Source organism: Corvus moneduloides, chromosome 3 (genome assembly GCF_009650955.1).
Source record: "Corvus moneduloides isolate bCorMon1 chromosome 3, bCorMon1.pri, whole genome shotgun sequence".
In the NCBI taxonomy this organism is placed as follows: Eukaryota; Metazoa; Chordata; class Aves; order Passeriformes; family Corvidae; genus Corvus; species Corvus moneduloides.
The window spans coordinates 10,594,213-10,610,822 of NC_045478.1; positions in this window are offsets into that span (position 1 = coordinate 10,594,213).

Consider the following 16,610-nt stretch of genomic DNA (forward strand, 5'->3'; position numbering starts at 1 on the left):
TCACTGCTTGGTGCAGGGCATGCAAAGGTCTTTGGAAAGAAATGTGGTGGTGTTCTTTGTAACTGGATGACCCAATTTGTGGGGAAAAATTTGATGCATTGCTTCTTTTCTTCAGGTTAAGGTACTACGTAAAAAAAAAAAAAAAGAAAAAATAGACATGCAAATACATTTCAAGCCATTTATTTGTCTTGTGAGCTGTTTTTTTGACCAACATTGTTATGATTCCTACTAGCCCTCACATAAAACTTTGCCTAAGTAAATCTCAGTGTGCTTTCAGTTGTCATTGTATACTTGCTGTCAGAGGTTCACTGCTGAACTCACCATTGTGCTTGTGTGTGTTTGTGTGAACAGAGGAGTCTCAACCTCATAATACAGGAAATGTGGACCAATATTTTGATAACACTTCTATAAACAAGTAGCAGAACTGTGTAAATAATTTTTATTAAAAAAAGATGTATGTAAAAATGTTAGTAGATAACAGAATATAACACACATGAATTCAGCCATATTCTCTAAGAAAAAAAAGAGCAAAAGACTAATTTTCTCTCAAAATCCTGGTTAAAGCAAGACAATTAAATTCTATATTACTAATGTTTATACATATACTTTCATTTACTGTTTGCTATTTTGTACAGGTACTATAAAATTGATATTTACAGCCAGAGCTTTCTTCAGTATTTCCCCAGAATGTATCTACATTGGAAAATTGCTGATTTACAAAAAACTTCTACAGATGAAAAAGTTTTAGTGAAATTGTTCTTAAAGGAAATATACAGAACTACTTTGAGAAATTCAAACTAAACTACTAATTTTGTTGTTTTCAAAAAAAAATTAATGTTACTTATTTTAAAATTTATTTTTAACTATAAAGTCTTGTTAAAATTATTCTTTGGATGGCATACCTAACTGGCCTAGAAAATTTAATTTCATCGAGAGCTAATTTTAAGGATCCTTCCTTTTTTCCTTCCTTCCTACCTTCCTGCCTGCCTGCCAGAAAATAAGTCCTTTTTTCTGACTATCTTTACAATATTCATGCTATTGATTAATATTTGAGAAATGGTGAAGTTAGGGAATTTGAGCAATTCAAGCAAGTTTTTCTTTTTTTTTTTTTGTAGTATACCTAAAAAGACAAAACTATATATTGCTAAAATGACAGTTTTATCATGGAAAAGTCCTTATACTGATAATAAATGTTTAAGTATAAGTGTTTTTATATTGGCTGAACTGTGTCTAACCCAGAAAGGTCAATTTTACTGTCCTAAAATGGTACAGTTTGAGCTTATATATCAGTTAGAAAACGAGTGCCACCTGTGTCATCTAAAACATCACTGTATCACCTTGAAAACCCTTCCAGCTGGCAGTAGCAAAGTCCCCAAGGTCTTAAGCAACCCTCTTTTCCTTGTTGTTGGTAATATTAAAATAACACTGAGGCAAAGATGTACTGTCTTTGTTCCTGAGGAGCAGGGCTGCCTCTCCAGATTGTTCCCACATCCCACGGAAAATGGCTGAGCTCTTGGCAGCCCTTCTGGTCCCCACTGACCTTGGGCTAACGCGTCACCATGGGGTCACCGGACGACAGATTGATCACCCTGAAAGTGCCAGTTTCTCAAGGGTCACACAAACAACCTCCAGTCATTAAAACTAACTATAAAAAAAAAGTCCATTCTCCTTTTTTTAAAGTGGCTGAGTCACAGTTTGAGAATGGAAAAATGGACAAAAACACTGAATAAACTCATCTCAATAATTTGTTTACTTCTATTTATCAGGCCTTGTAGATGACAACACAACTGGAGATGGATGTGAATACCCTCTGTTTAGAGCTATTACTATGACTATTTTTTTTACATTCAAAGTAGAGCTAACTCAAATTAACACTGCAGAATAAAGAAAAATTATTTTCTTCTACAAATGATGTACTAAACTTGTTTTATTCTGATGGTGACACATGAGTCATGGCTGAAGAATAACCTACCTGTACTATGAAACATATTCTAGCTCAAAAAGGAGCAGATTTAAGCTGGCTGAAATAGCAGGGATTTATATGATATTTTCCTAAAAACATCCCTTTATGTGGAATTTCAGTCTTTAATTGACCAGAATATCCGAAATTTAACTAGCTTTGCAAGTATTCAGACAGAAGTAGATATCACTTTTTAAGAGACACAGAATTTCTATCTAAACACAAACATTCTAGAAATAATAGTCTGAAATATTTTAATGCAATTTTTTTCTAAAAAAAATTAAGACAAAAAGTATTCCTATTTTTCACTGAAATTTGCTCTGTTGACAAAAAAATCAACAAACCAACAAATTAAAACTAAAAGTCAAGAATTTAAATGTTGCGGATTGTAATGTACATCTTTAAAGAGAACTGAGAATTCACCCAAAATCATAATGTTGTAAAAGTAGAAATAATTCTTAATTTCTTGCTTTGAGGACTGTATGAAAAACAAAAGGAGTAAGATCTTACCTTTTTTTTTCCTTTCTTTTCATAAAACAAAATCTAAGGTAGTTGTAAGGATTTTCACAGTAGTAGACATTCCCAGCATAATAAACTGCACACCTGAACCACCAGGATCCTGATCTTTTGCATTCTATTAAGAGGAGGTGAAGCCTGTGTAATGCTAGATATGAGTTACCATGGTGGTTTTTAAACCTTCTGGAATGTTCACCTGTTCATAAAAAATTACTATGATGGTATAAAGTGTTATCTCTTTGCAGATGATAATTCTCTTCTGCTGAATGTTTAATACAAATTAATACAACAAAATTAATTAATAGTTAATGCAATTAAACAGATTTCAGAGTGTCTATCTCAAATGCTCCAGTGACCTATAAAAGAAGTTACATAACTTAAAAGAAGCTTGTGTTTATGTCACATATTGAAATGATTCAGTGTCCACATGAGGGCTAAGTAAAAGGATGCCCCATTTTCTGTTGTGCTGCACTCGAAAATGCATCACATTTGCTTGAAGTTATTCATTCTCTGGGATCATGAAAAGAAGACAAATTCAGACAGTTTTTCACAATTACAGATATGCCTCCTTTTCTGTTCCTTTTTGTCTGTAAATGACCTCTTTCACTGCAAGATATGAAGGTGCAACATATGTACAGTAACGAATTAGCTCCTAAGAATTCTGGACTTGATTCGTTACTGCTTCATGTACCACAGGCAGAAGCTGACACTAGATTTAAGCTCCTTGCTGACTTTTAGTAAGTGTTGCATCCTTTTAAAAGGCAAAATAAACTCTCCAATATCTGTGAAATAGCATTTCTTACAAGAAGCAATGGGCCTATTGCAGCACTTGAATGCTTAGGTTAGAATTCATTAGATTCTCTGCCACGTCTTGTAAAGGACTCTTGGGAGCTTGAATAAACAGTTTTGAAGAAAATGCTTTGCTTTAATGATGTTTGTGTTTTCTTTGTAAACTGCAATGGAACCTGGTAACCCATGGAGGACATTTGCAGCTCCAATGTTTTCAGCTATAGCTGAGAGAGAGGAGGTTACGCTGAACTCAACACTTAGAGCTTGAGATTGATGCTTTCATGTGCAATTTGAAGTGCATAAAAAGTATAAACGGATCTTCCTTCCCTCACCCTAAATTGCAGCAGAACCAGTGGTGTAACCTGTTTGCTAAAGGAGTGTCTAAAGAGAAATTTAAAGGCTTCAGCAAACTTTTTGCTGGAGAAGAGCTGAGCTATCCTGTCTTCTCAGAGCTGAGCTATCCTGTCTTCTCAGAGCTGAGCTATCCTGTCTTCTCAGACCTTGAGGAAAACAGTTAGAAACTTGATACATTAGGACTGAGGGGAAATAACATAAAATCTTTTTTTTTTTCTGAGGAGACCTTTTATATCAGTTTATGTTTAGTTGAAAAAAAAAAGAAGCAAGAGGAGCTGGGTAGACAGCTGGGTTAACAGTAGGCAAGCACTTGCAGCCTGGTGACATTTGTGAAAATAACAATATTTTTCATTTGTAGACTCCTCATTTAGGCAGCCAAGCTTTACAAGCAAGTGAGATCCCTGCAGAGTGAGATCCTTTCAAAGGGTAAACTAATGTGTCTTCATACCAGATGCCTTTTCCTTGCTCATTTATGTCAATTTCTTGCTACCCTGTGTACTTTTTTGAGCTTTTCTGAGCTTTTATTTTTTTTTTTTTTTAATGACTGACAGATGTTGTGGATTGAATGTCTATGGCACCAGTCTATCAGCCAGTCAGTTCTGCAGAGGAAAACAAAAACCCAAATAAAAGCAAACAAAAAAAGAAAAGAAAGAAAAACCTGGGTCCAAATCCTTGGCTTTGTGCTCTTTGCTTTCTCCAGCTCCTGCAATTTGACTTAATTTCACTGTCTCCTTCAATACTTATAAAAGTAATGCTCACCTCAGACCTGACTTGCAGCAGCTCTTCCTGCTGCCAACTTGCTGTAAAATTTATTGCTTGTTTTATCGGATGACATGAAACAATGCCAGCAATTTCTCCAGTGTTATCTATATGTGATCAAACAGCACTGAAATTACCCACACTGAGCAAAGATATGTTGTTTTCTCTTGAATATTTTTAACCTGTAAAGTCTATTGGAACCATACTTGTTTGACAACAGAACTTTTAACCGGAAGCTTCTCAAAAGGAATACCTGACAAGCCAACATTCAAAAGTGCTGGGAAAAGGAATTTTATTTTATACTGCAGAACTTTGCAATATCATTTGCTTTAGAGGTCAGCCAGCTAAAGTTATTTATTGTTCAAAAGGTGTTTTTAATCAAATTTGAAAAAGTGTGGCTTCTCTCCAACTATGCCTCCCTTCTGCACAAGCACCAGTAATCAGGATTAAAGAAGTTTAAATAACAACAAACCTTGTGTCAACTCACACTGTTGTAGGAAAAGGAAAGTTGATTTTTTGTTTGTTACAATGTGCTTAAAGTTGAAAAAAAAACCCCTTCTTTCATCATTTAAAAGTACCCCCAAAAATTCTCAAGCCCTCTGTTTCACAGTGCTTTACACTTAGAATCTCTGATCACTCATTCTTTAAACCTAAGGACATGTCAACATTTGCAGTGGAGTGAGGCAAATATGCCTGTACTCATGGAAATGGAAGTCAGTAAAGTCTCTGTGTGTATCAGCACCCTGCAGACACACTGACAGGAATCCATAAAGAGGACAGTTGTGTTCATGCCTTGCTGTGACCATGCCTCTTTGAAGCTGCTTGAGACCTTTTTCTCTTGATGCAACTCTGCATAAATGCAGTGCTTTGCAAACTAGTGGGGCTGTCTCTGCATCACACTCTTGCACATCTCCACCAATACGAGTGGAACTCTTTTGCATCTACAATAAACTATCCTTCCTTCCTTCCTTCCTTCCTTCCTTCCTTCCTTCCTTCCTTCCTTCCTTCCTTCCGAATTCCTTCCGAATTCCTTCCGAATTCCTTCCTTCCTTCCTTCCTTCCGAATTCCTTCCTTCCTTCCTTCCGAATTCCTTCCGAATTCCTTCCTTCCTTCCGAATTCCTTCCTTCCGAATTCCTTCCGAATTCCTTCCTTCCTTCCTTCCTTCCTTCCTTCCTTCCTTCCTTCCTTCCTTCCTTCCTTCCTTCCTTCCTTCCTTCCTTCCTTCCTTCCTTCCTTCCTTTCCTTCCTTTCCTTCCTTTCCTTCCTTTCCTTCCTTTCCTTCCTTTCCTTCCTTTCCTTCCTTTCCTTCCTTTCCTTCCTTTCCTTCCTTTCCTTCCTTCCTCTTTTCTGAAAACCTCACACATTTTGTTGCATTTACAATAACCCAACTTCCCCTTGAGGCAGAGAATATTGTTATCATCTACAAATGAGTAATTGAGGCACAAAAAGGTTAAGTGTCAGATCTATGGTCACAGAGAAAGTCCAGGGAAGGTGTATTCACCTTGTGTAACTTGAAGAATCTACCTCTACCTAACTCAAACCCCTCGAGTTGTCCATTTCCTTCCACTGATGTACTGAACAGCAGTGCCAGCATAATTTAAGTAGTATCCTAGGCTGAATTAAATGCTTCAAATACCTTTCCCTATCTTCAGATTAGCACTCCCTTTTTTTACTTCTGCCAGGTTAGAAAGATGTGTCAGCATACAGATCAAATTCTGTACTTGTTCAAAACATGAGCAAACCTTGAAGATGCCCAGTTGCAGTTCTTAGCAGGAGATTGTTTAAACTCAGTGAATGCTGGTCAACTGTTGAATCTTCATGTGTTGCACACTGTTTTGATAAACATTGTCTGAGTTACCATTCAACATACAATCTAAGTTCTGATAATGACAAACATTATGAAAGAAAAGAACCTGAAAGGCAAAAGGGAATAAAGGCTAGCTCCTGTACTCTGGGTCATTGGGAGTTTACATATACAGAGAAAACTCCAGCACTGCTGCAGTCAATAGGAATTTTGCCTTTGGCTTCAGAGGAGCTAGATTTTCACCCACAGACTTTCTGTGCGATGTGTTCTCATCTTCCAAAAATCTAGGTTGCTTATTTTATTTGCTTATTTTTTTTTAATTTGATGGTAGAAAGTAGGTTCAAAAATGAATTGCTAATAACAATGCAGTGATTTAGATGTATTACCCTGCATTTTCATAACTTGGTCTGTTATGTTTATTTTTAGATAAGTTCTTTCTTCCTTTCTTCCCTTTCTTCTTTTCCATAGTGGCTTTAGTGACTTCTGCAGAGTTTTATAAACTTACCTTTTTTTAGTAAACTATTTGAAAACAACCATACTTTTATAATTAAAATTTTGCTTGCTCCTTCCGCACAAACAGGTTGTCAGCTATGTAAAAGCTAAACTATCAAATAGTATTTATTTAATTATGATTTTATGTAGTTATTTAGGAGGGTTTATTCGGTTAGGTTATTTAAACCTAGCTATGTTTAAAAAAATATGCACTGTACAGAATTACATCAAATTTGTATAGCCCATAATACTTGACTACTATATCAGCATTTTGGTTCTGTATCAATATTTCAGGGATTTTTATCTATGGTGAAGATGAAGACATCTTCATGGAGAAATTAAAATAACTTTAACAATACTCTACCTGTAGAAGGCCTGTCTTACTGAATAAAGTAACCAAATGCAATATGACTCTGAATATTATACCCTTAATATTGTATGAGCATTGTTGATCTCTCTGCAGTCCTTCTACATTTAAAAGTATGTTTGGGGAAGAATTGTGCTTATAAACTCAAAGGGGCTGGAATATGGTTCATAACTAAGACAAAAAGGGCTTGGAAATTATCTCTTGCAAGGCGCATTCGTATCTTTCAACTGATTGTGCCAGGGAGAGCACCTTCTGTGGTGTTAATCCTGGTCTGTGTAAGTGGGACTGTGCTGAGCTTTGCACCTGATTCCCATGCTGCCCCAGCCAGCAGAACTGGACTGGCACATGGGAATGGAAATAACCTCTGCCAGGTACAGGACTCCTGTGGAGCAGTGCAGAGGAGCAGGAGCTGCACTACGACCCAGTCAGTTTAGTGAACTGCCTCTGGGACAGTGCAAATGCCCATGCTTGTGGTAAGGCCACGGCTGTTTCCTAAATAAGCTGGTGGTGCTCGCTGCAGTTTTTTAGGATATTCCACGTGACCTACGCCCATTGGCCTGAATGAGAATGAAAACCAGGGAACTTTCTCTTTACAGATAAGGCAGCTGAAACTCTTTGCTATTGACTGCAATGAAAAACTACTGGCTGTGGATGTAGAAACCACTACTACTAGAGCATTGAAATTATTTTAGTTAATGAAAATAGAAAGTGATTTCATTTGCATTAGCAGAACTTTGTTGAAGAGTTCTTTACAAAAGGGAGGTGTTAAAGAAAAGGTGTGGGAAGGACAGAGGAATATTAATGTTTTCCTATCCTGACTTTTTATAGGAATGGTGCTATTAATGGCTTAGTGAATGCTTGTTTGTCTCCATGTGAAGAAAGATGGATGTGTGAAGTCACCCAAGTTCCAGGGAGAAACAGAGCAAGACTGATTAATCCCACCTCAGCCTGACACCTGGGGCACATCCTTATCTAAGGGGGTAAATGGATCAGAATGTTACCACCCGTTTATTTATTCTCCTTCTGTTTGGAGACTTTCCCTGATTAATTACTCTCTAGTAATTGCTGCTGTTAACTAATGTCAAACCTAATTAACCTGGAGTCCCTTCATCCAGTACCTTCACCATCCCTTTGCAAAGATGAGAAGGTCATCAGCAAGGAGGTTCTGAGGATGGCCACACTTTACCCATTCGTTTATTTGCTTTGGGCCTTGTTTGCTATTCCTGCTGCAATGCCTGGCGACAGCTTTCTAGAATTCCCATCAAGTCTAATTGGCCTGCTGAAGCAGCAGTGAACACAAGATTTAAGAAATGTTTTCTTTAAAAACTTCTGGTCCTACAGACACTTTGAGATCAAGTTTCACTCTGCTGAAATCACACACAATTCCCTGTGATTTTCATGAGAAATACTGCAAGAAAGTATTAAAAGAGAAACATGTCTCTGTGGTTTGGAGGGACTGATGGCCAGGGGTGAAGAGTGGGTGGTGGTAACATAGCAAGGCATCTACAAAATCTTTAAAGGTTGCCAAAATTAACACATACAAGGTATTCAGTATCAAAGTTTTCAATATTTGGCTCCATAAACACAATACCGGTTGCAAAAACAAAGCTAAGGATTTCATGCTGATTACTTAAATAAAAGCTGTTTAATTATGAACATTTGGGAAATGGAGTTATGAAGGACTGACCAATATTGCTATGGCTTCCTAGTGTTCATAGCAGACTGTGAACACTGCGCCAACATCTTACTGTGTAGTGCACCGTAGATCCATCTATGGTAAACAGTCCTAAGGCTCAGTGTGGCTCGGGCAGATGGCTCCATGCAGAAGGAGGTCTCCCATCACTAAAGCCTGTGGCTTTTAGCTTCACTAAGCAGTGGACTTTCCAGTCCAAAACAAGCATTGTCTGTGGAGAGGCTGATCAGGGATGTCAAGATTTTGTCTGCTTTTAGCTATTTTCATAGAGCAGCAGTAGAAGATTTATTTCAGAAACATGAATAGGAACAAGTCAAGTCGTGTTACTATCCAGGAAATACTGGATGACACTTCAGATTGGTCACAAAGATCTAGTTTGCCTCTCTGATTTTCTAATATTAATGTTGAAAATATCTCTTGGAAATTTTAGTCCTGGATTACTCCTCTCTGTGTCTGACTTTTCAACCTCTCCTGTCCATCCCTCTGACTGGCTGCAAACCATTTTTCTGACTCAATTGCTTTATCTCACCATTTACAAGTCTCAAAGATACAACTTCCTGTTGAAGTTTTGGAAACATAAATGAAAGTTATAGAATGACTATGGTATTTTTGGATTCTATGTTCTCAAAAACACAGTTTTGGGTCACATGATTTACACTAGAGTGTGTAGTGGAGCATATTCCAAGTCAGTCACCACCTACCAACTGGTGAGTACTTGGTATGACTACCATGTGCCACCTGTTAAGGCTTTTCACTCACAAGTGGGATAGTAGAAAATCTCATAGAGCGAATAGATTGAACTGCCCTGTTGTATGAGAAAAAGAATCATTTATGAAGTAAATTCTGCACTTTAGAGTCTAGCATTACAAGATAAACTAGCTTTAATTTTAATTTGCTGTAAAAATTTAGATTACAGTAGTTCAATTGTTGTTTCACAAGAAACTCAATATTTGTACTGAGGAGAAAAGGAAGATGAGGACAACAGATATCTAGAGTTTGAAGTCTTTTTAAGCATTATGTATAAGTTGTTTCCAGCTAGGAATCCAAGATGTAATGTTAATCATCAGATTAAATGAGTGTATTGTAATGATTTACTGGCTTGAAGGCTGGTATGCTTTATCATGATACTCTTCGTGTTACCAGTACTCACATCTTATTTACATCTTCTTTGAATTCATCTCCTTTGCTTCATTTTAATTCTTCTGTTACAAAAATTCTAAACCACAACACTCTCAATGGCTATGTCTCACTACCAAATTAAACAATGACAGATAGTGTTTTCAGAACACAAATTTACTCATATTTGATTGCTAGTGTGGTGCCTGATGTATTTGGTCTGGATATTTTCATATTTCCCTAAATGATTGCAGGGCACCCTCTTGGAGTTTGAAAATATCAGGGACTATTCCCACTAACTGGTTTGGACACAGCCACTCCACTTTAAAAGCTGGAGTCCTCAGAAGTATTTTTTCCCCATATCACTGAGGTTCATGGCTAGAGATTGTCTTGGATAGGTCACTTTGCACTCCTTCTTTCTTGTCTCAGAAGTCCATTAAGAGTCATTCAGAATAAAATAATGTTATTCAATGTTAATCTTAAAATAGCTAACATTAGGATTGTGTTCTGCTTTGATTCTCCTATGAAGGCAGAGTCAGTGGAAGATAAAAAACTGAAGGAAAAAGGTATTCCTAACATTTCTAAGTGAAACACATCACCACCCCCAGCAGAACATTAAGCCTTCTTGGTGTAAGGACTGTACTTTCTAGATCTCCTGAGAACAATAAGGAAGATGAAATTGCTGCCACCATCTAAAGCAAGAAATGAACACTCGTTCCAGCTATACCCAAACATGTATATTTGACATAAAATATTCTGTTATTAATTCTAACCAATCATATAAAATATGGTTAGATTGTTAACAAAAATATAGGTGAAACTATCTGGTTTTCATTTATAGGATCCTAAAGCCTTAAGAATACTTACGAGCTTGAAGAAAGGCAGTCTTTTGTCCTCTTATTCTCTTACCTTCCCTGTGCAAGTACTAATATGAACAGGTGGAAAATGGCAGAATTCCTTCAGCTGTGATGTCCACAGAGTAATGATGTCAAAGTGAATAAATTTTAAGAAAAACCTTTTTCCCCTCCCTTCTCCTTTCCCGTTACTTCCCCTCCCCTCCCTATAGTACAGAACAAACCATACTAGAAAAGGAAATATGGCAGGACGTGTAGCCAGATAACATCTGGCTGAGGATCTCAACTTCTGGAGATCTGAAACTGCTTCTATAATGGCAAGTTAAAGACTACCTGGAAACATTCCCAGACACTGAAACTGTGCACTGTGAAATAGTTAGCATAGACCCTGGAATGGCTTTGACCCACTCCAGCTAACCCCTTCCCAAGCATTCCTAGATAATGTGCAGGAGTCAAGGTTGCTGGGGGATCACTGCCAGGAGGCAGTCTGGGCGGAGTTACAATTTAAGTTAAAAGACCTTAATTTCACAGATGTGGCCAAACTGTGCCACTTGGCCAGCCCAGCGCTCTTGGCACTGTTTAGTTTTCTGGTACAGATGTTACCTGAAACTTCCAAGATCTGTCCACACATACAGCTGGTTCTGCTACAGATTAGACTTTGTTTTTCTGGAAATATTTCTAGCTGGTCTATTGCAACTGCTCGTGAGATTTCTATTCTGAAGATATTTTGATATATATTTACCATTTGTGGTATATCTGAGTGTCTCACAGATACTTCTAACTTACCTGACTACACAAGATGAGTAAACAGAGCAGGATTATGAACATATTCTGAAATTCATACGTAGATCTGGAATAAGAAGATAACTTTAAGGCTACCTTCTCCCCCTCTCCCCCCCCCGAGACACCCAAGCCCCTTCTACCTATGATTTTTTTTCTTAAAATATTGCAAGTGAGGTCGATGTCCAAATCCTTTGCAGTCACACTGAGTCTACAATGGCCAAAAACATTTTAAGAAACAATAATGATAAAGAGGATTTTCCAACACTATTTTAGCTCTTCCATAACACTGTCCAATGAAATGTCTTGTTAATGTAGTTCCCTCATAAAGTTACCTCCTGCTAGAGCTACAGCAGCTCTGAAAACGTCTTGGCTACAGATATCAGTACTAAGTGATCAGATTCTAGACTGATGTAGCTGAGAACAGAAATCTTCCTTTATTAGTCATCCTTTTACTTCTATTGCTTTTATGAGCAGTATTGTCTATACTTAAAAGTGACAACAGTCAGATACAGGTATACACATAGGGATGTATTTGTTTGTTTGTTTTCTTTCCAGCTGCAGCTCTACAGAAAAACACTTTCTTTTCCTTTTTGAGCTTAATCTAACAAGAAAAAAGTGAGTTAAGATGTTAAAAAATACCTTTACTGCAAAAAGGCTTTCCGATACATTTAGACCAGTTGAGCTATACCAAAAAACTCTTTAAGTGTAGACAAGTGTTCATACATGCTGAGTAAAGAGAAAATATTCTTGTTAAAGGCTTTCAGCATATTAGTCTCAAAATATGTGTGAGGGAAATTGTCAGAGTAGTTTAGCATTAAATGTTTTGAAAAATGCATTTTACTGTAACGAAGACAAAGGCAAAGCCTTCTTAAGAGCCTTTGCACTTCCCAGGTGCCTTCAGCAGTTTCCTTTACACAAAGCAAGTTACAGGAGGGTTATCCATTGTATTCAAAAGTACCTAATTCTTTCTTTTCTTCTAGAAGTTACATGTATTTCTGTTTCACATGACAGATTCTGATACAGATATCTCTGTATCTTCTGACAGGTTAGGTCATCAGAAGATCTTTCATCACCAAAGAGAAAGACACGTTAATACTAATAGGTTTCCCATAGGATTTCTACTCAACTGATTGCACTAATTTAGCGACTCTGTTTAGAAATACTACAGCATAATACTGGAAATACTAAATAAAAAATGGCAAGTTTTTGTCACTCTTAAGATGTAATTGACTTGCTTAAGATAACTGTAACCTAGAAATTAGCTTCTAACCTAGGAGACAGGTCTTTCCAGTGACATGCAAATAGAGTCCAGAGGAAGACAGTTTTATGAAAGAGCAAAAAGGAGACAGGAAGAGGAGAAATGAAGCAATGGATAGATTTATAACTGAGATTCAGCTATAAAAACCTTGGGAACTCACAGCCTAGGAGAACTGTGACTTGCATCCTTGGGCGTTTCTTTGACATGTGACAGATATGAAATCAAGGAAAACTGTGTGTACTCACTGAATGTTTAAATCTTGTACATTGTTTGTTCTTTCTTTGCCTTTCAAGTATCAAACCTAACAGAAAATACTGCTTTGCACATATAAAAAACTCCATCCCTGCCAAAATTTCAATTTTCATGTTGTCCAAGGAGCTGAATGTAATTCCTTTATACATTGTTTATTCCTGATCCAATAAGTAACTTTATTTAGGGTGAAAATGAATTCACTGGGCAAAATTTCTGAGGGCATTTATTGCAGAAAAGGGGCATTTTATTTTAATACAGCTCTCTGAATTTTGTTGAGCTGATTAATAACACTAATATTTCCAGAAAGTCTAAAAAAACCAACAGTAATATTTAAAGTAGAAGAAATTGCATTTTAGTTATAACTAGTTTGTGATAAGAAACCGTTTTATTACAGGGACAATTTGTACAAAATTTGGGAAAAAAGACATTAAGAATAAATATTAATTAAAATTGGACAAAATAAATAAATAAATAAATAAATAAATAAGCAATCATATTACAGCTTGACTTAACTTCCTGTTAGGCAAAACAATATGCTGAGAACTTTACAGAGTATAAAAGCTAACCTCCATATCTGGGGTTGATAACATGCTGTGTCTCATGGCATTATTTAAGCAATGATTTCACTCCTAATTCTGTTTGTAGAGAATTGTGCATCAAAAGTCCTACAGCCAAATCAAGCTGTAAATGAGGTGCACTTAATAATGAATGCAGTTAATAATTTGAAAAAAAAAAGCATATAAATATCATAAATTCTCCATCAATAGTAGTCTTTCTATCAGAACTGTGTGGCTATGAGAGAGAGACTAACACAAACAGAAGTTATCAAAAGGTAATGTAGAGTAATCAGCCACATGCGCTTCATCAGTCAAGAGAAGTTCAGCACTGGAATAGAGAAACAGAGATTGCCAACTTTGTTTTGCATTTACATGGATGAATTTGACTCTTAAAGGACTGCAGAAAAGTATATATGAAGTGGATACTTAAACTATGCAATTGAACTTTGTTGATTTCTGTCAACCAGTATCATGAAATGCTCTACAGTTGACAGGGTTAGAGCAGAACACAGAAGGTCTGTAACAGTTTACAATATTTATTAAGAAAACAAGCAAAAAAATTCTTAAAATATTTGTCATCACACAACAGCATATGTTATTAGGTCTTTTGTACTGTGTGACTTGACCAGAAATTCCCCCTGCTTTGTACTGCTATTTACACTTGCTCACATTTCTTAAGATGTCAACTGTTTAAAGAACAATTTGGATATTTCTGCTCTCAGAAAATATAACCTCAATTGGATTCTCTTTCCTTCCTTTGTAATTTCTCCATACTTTGTAATACTCCATACTCCTTTGTAATTTCTCCATACTCCTTCCTTTGTAATTTCTCCATACTCCTTCCTTTGTAATTTCTCATTTGTAATTTCTCCTTCCTTTGCCTTTCTCCATACCTATACTTTTTTTATTTCTTTGAACAGTTCACAATATATTTATGATGTTTCTAGTGCTTCTTTGCTGAGAAATTTCATCAGCTTCATATCTCTGAGCTGCTGGTCTGAGTACATGCAAAAAAGGCTGTATTTTAACAAAACCGCTTGTGCCATGCAAGACAGGAAAAAAAATGGATGAATTTTTGGCCTCACTCTTTTGCCTTTGCTTTCAAAAGGTTTATTCATATTTGATCTATAGTCCACTCAGTTTGAGGATGAGATGCTACCTGCATTTGTCTGTGCCTGTAAATTTGATAAGCAATCCATTTTTAGGCAATTGTGAGACATTTCTTAACATGTCAGCTATATGTCCCAGATGGAAGCAAATATGCCAAATCAGTTATTTTTAACACACGCAGACAGAATTGTTTCTATTTGTCCTTGACAGATTTTTTTTCAGGGATGTCAATTTCCTTCCCTATCAGTTTATTAGTAAAATCTAAGTATCTTTATCCAGTGGCTCCAGCCAACTGCAAATAGAGCCTAAGATATCTAAATAAAACATCATTGTTTTTACTGACATCTCAGCCAACATCTCCTCTTGATCAGCCTTCTCCTGCCAGCTACAAAAAGCAAAAAAGAATCCAGAATGCAACAAGTTCCCAACCCTATTCTTAGCATGAACTTGTATTTTCTAGATTACTCAGAAGCCAAAGTTAGTTATCACAGAATGGGCATAGATGTATGTTCTCTGAGCTATACAATCCATCTGTACAAAGAAAACTCTGATGCAGTTTCTTTCTTGGCTCCAATTTCTGGTAAAGAAAAGTTCTTCAGTTAAATACACTTGCCATCTGCAAAGGACAGTAAATCAGATCCCATTGGTAAAAATATCTCCTGAAAAGATACCTTGAAATACCTTTGATGTCATAGTTTTAAACCCCTGACTTCCTTTTGATATGTCCAGATCCCTTCTTCAATGGCATTTCCAAATGTCCCTGCTGGTTCTCTCTTTCTTATAGATCTAACAAAGAAATAAAGTTGGACATTGACTGGGCTCAAGAGGTGGTTTAAAATTTAGCATCCCTTTCCCTAAAAGACACTGTTTGGGGATTCTTACTACTTCATCCATCTTTCTCCTTCCCCCCGGGTGGCGGGGAAGGACCATCCCATCTTGGCTCTGACCCTCCACTCCTGCTACTGTTGTTGATATTGCTGCTGACTCTCTGTAGTCATGATTGATGTCTTGCTGACAGGCACATAAATCATGCCTGTTCATAATGGTTAATGTTGGTATTTGCATGTATTAGGCATGTTTTAGCTCTGAGACACTTAGCACCATGTGTGCTGCATTCATTCTGCTACCTCAGGGCCTTGGAGGGAGAGGAAGGGAGTTTTCCATTTATAGATAGTTTTGTTTGGGCAGTGGGGAGAGCAGAGACCATTGTTAAAAACCCATCCAGATGAACAGGAATGAACTTTGCAGCTGCAGCACAATTCGCTCAGACTACAAGACCCTACAGGATATATTGTCTGGCCGGCAGCGCATCGGCAGCTGCAAAGATGCATCTGCAGTATCACTGGATTTTGTACCATGAGCTGGGATATGAGTGCAAAAGAAAGATGTTTCTTAAACACTGAGGCTTTTAATGTTTCACACAGACTTTTGCGGATACCTGGCCTTATACAGATGATTTTTGAAGAAGGTGCAATTCCAATTTCATAGATTTTATCACTATAATTTCTTTTCCCCCTGTTGGCACAAAACAACCAAGAAACTATTCCTATTATTTCATAATATAATTATCAGTCATTGATCCTATGTTTCTGTCCTCTCCAAAAGTTCTCTGAAGGGAACAATTTGTCCCAGAATTTGGCAGCCTGGATGGCCTGCAGTTTTTACAAATCCTCCTGATGGGAATGAAGTTTTGGCAGCTGATGGAATCACAGAGGTATGTGAAAGTCAAGACAAGAAAATCCAGGCTCAAAGCTCCAAATCTGCAGAGAGATTGTCCCTTTGGGGATCTCCAGTTCTTCGATAGTCCAGGTCATGGAGGCAGCCTGTGACCCTCCCCATGCAGTTGTAGAAAAGAAAGTTAATGGCATGAACCATTTCCTCCTTTGTATTCAAGGCTGTTTTCTTTGCAAAACTAGAACTGGAGAGCAGATCTCCTACCTGGCA